This window comes from Empidonax traillii, unplaced genomic scaffold, assembly GCF_003031625.1.
Source record: "Empidonax traillii isolate 1590-97213 ecotype Southwest subspecies unplaced genomic scaffold, ASM303162v1 scaffold1019:size274861, whole genome shotgun sequence".
Lineage (NCBI taxonomy): Eukaryota > Metazoa > Chordata > Aves > Passeriformes > Tyrannidae > Empidonax > Empidonax traillii.
Window position 1 is genome coordinate 66,543 of NW_020956212.1, and position 2,690 is coordinate 69,232.

At 51.4% G+C, this 2,690-nt stretch overlaps 1 protein-coding gene across 4 annotated transcripts in view; it reads left to right on the forward strand.

Annotated features, from left to right (window-relative positions):
• The window catches only part of LOC114068243 (metabotropic glutamate receptor 7), a 137,936-nt gene that overhangs the window by 66,200 nt on the left and 69,046 nt on the right, over positions 1-2,690 (forward strand). The window lies entirely within an intron of this gene.

Sequence of the window (2,690 nt, forward strand, 5' to 3'; positions counted from 1 at the left end):
TGGAAGGGACCTTAAAAACATCCACTCCCACCCCCTGCCATGGGCAGGGACACCTTCCACTAGCACAGGTCCAGCCTGGCCTTGGACACTCCCAGGGATGGGGCAGCCACAGCTTCTCTGGGCAAACCTGTGCCAGGGCCTGGCCACCCTCACAGGGAAGGATTTCTTCCTAATATTTAATTTAAACCGCATCTCTGCCACTTTACCCCATTGCCCCTTGCCCTGTAACTCCAGGCCCTTGTCCAAAGTCCCTCTCCAGCTCTAGAGTAGTTTGAGCAGATGAGACATCAGTGGTGCAATTTGGTGAATACAGAGCCAAGCCTTGAAGAAGGAAATGTAGATAATTAGAGATGTTCATATAGGGGGGTGTCTCTTTGCTTTCATTCAGATAAATCTCTTTTGTGGATATATTTGGACATTTGGGTCAGTGCTGGCCTTGGCAGTGCTGAGGGAACAGTTGGACTCAGTGATCTTACAGGGCTTTTCCAACCTCAACAACTCCATGATCCTTCTTGTTTGTAGAATTTCTGTTCTTATCTCTGTGTGCTTATTTGGAATTCTGGTCTGCTGCCTCTTCACTCAAAGAAGATTAAAAAAAAAGGGATTTTTTAGGACTCTGCCTTTTTCTCGTGAGCTGAAAACAAAATTGGAAGCCTTTGCTCTCAGGCTGGGTGGAGAACAATCCAGCCTGGTGGCTGAGCCAGGACAGCACCCCAGGGGATGGCCTGGGCTGGGCTGTCCCTGGGGGGGGGTTTTTTGCAGACCCTGCTCTGCTGGGGGGGGAAGATGGTGGGGCTGGGGCTGGTAAAGCTTCTGGTGGTTAGAGCAGCAGGGAGAGATCCAAACCTGCCAGTTGAGCAGCAACAGGAAAATGGACTTCTTGCCTCTATGAAATCATTAGTTCTCACCGTCATTAACAGCTTGATTTCCTTTCCTTATTGGTATCAGCTAATTTAAATTCACTCAATCCTGTCTCTAATTAAGGGTATTAACAAAGAAATTTCTCCCACTCCAACACTTTGGAACATTTACTTTGATTGAACATCTGAAATATTTGCAAGGGATGACTCCAAGGCCTGGTTTCTTGGAGCTGCTGGCAGTGCCCAGCCCTGCAGGTGCTGCAGAAAGGTGAGCAAGACCCATGTGAGGTTAGAAAAGTGGGATAATGCAGGTAGAACGTGGAACGTGGTGTTGCCACCCTTGGAAAACAGTAGCTTGTGCTTGTGGTGCCTCGTGGCTGCAGCTCAGGCCACTCCCCAGCAGCAGTGACATTCCCTGAATCCCTGTGAGGTGGGTCGGTGTGGTGACAGTTTGCAGCTGCACAGATTGAATCCAGCAGGTGTTACCTGGACAGGGAATACCAAGGAGTTAGTGGGCAATTCCAGGGGAAAAGAAATGAATCCCAGATTCCTGATTCTCAACTTGGGGTGTCTCGCTTTGAGCTCTGGAAATACTGTTTGGTTTGCACCCAGTTAGTTACCTGTTCAGGTTACCAGAAAGGCATGAAAGCCACCTCAGTGCCTTGGGTTAAGGCCACATCACCAGGCTACTCCTCCATCCTGAGCCTGAGGGTGGGAGAATGGTTAAGGCACGAACCTTCCACTTCAGATGTTTGGATTCACCTATTTTGTCACCGCTCTGGAGTTCTTCAGCTTGTTACAGATTGAAGTTCTGATTTTCCATGTGCACAAGCCGTCCCTGCTCTCAGTTTTTCTTGCCTTGCCCTGTGTGCTGAGCAGCTGCCCAGGGTTTGTGGTTCCTGCACAGCGGTGGCCGAGCAGTGACTGTCACCCTTCCCCAGCACAGCGCTCCCCCCCTGTGCCTGGGGTGGTATTAAGGGCTGGCTTCCTTGAGGGCTCTCCTGCTAAAATATTTTAGAGTCAGTGGATTCTGCAGGACATCTCAGCCTCTGCAGGCTGGGGGTGCCAACACTCAGAGCTTCCTGAGATGCCATTAATACCCTCATGTTCCTCAGTTCTCCAGATCACCCCTTTGGTGGCATCTCCGAAGTGACTTTTTCTTCCCTCAATCTGGCCCCAACTTTCAATTAGAGTCTGGGATTTGCAGCAGAACAAAACTTTAAATACCAGCTGTACTTATTTTAAATACTTTCCTGTTTCAAAGCCGAGCTTTGGGAGTTTTTGGGACCTGGAGTTTTCTCTCTCTAAGGTGGTCCCTGTAGATTAGGGCTTCAGGTTGGTGATCATGGCAGGGTTTCTCTGGATTATGCAAAACAACTTGCAAGAGGTGTCAGTGATTCTGGTAGCCATAAAAGAGGTTTGTTTATGTTTTAATTAGTAAAACCCTAGCTCAGAATGCTTCTCTGTGTCGATTGAACGCGGTTGTTCAGATGTGCTCCGGGAGGGGTTTGAGCGGAGGCCAGCGCTGCTCCTCACTGTGGCTGGTGTGTCCTGCAGGGCAGGAGCGCATCGGGAAGGACTCCCCGTACGAGCAGGAGGGGAAGGTGCAGTTCGTGATCGACGCCGTGTACGCCATGGCCCACGCGCTGCACCACATGAACCGTGACCTGTGCGCCGACAGCGCCGGGCTCTGCTCCGACATGGAGCACGCGGGGGGCAAGAGGCTGCTCAAGTACATCCGCAGCGTCAACTTCAACGGTGAGCGCAGCCCCGACACCCGCCACAGACCCTGCTCCCCACCACGGCCCCGGCACCCGCCACAGCCCCGAC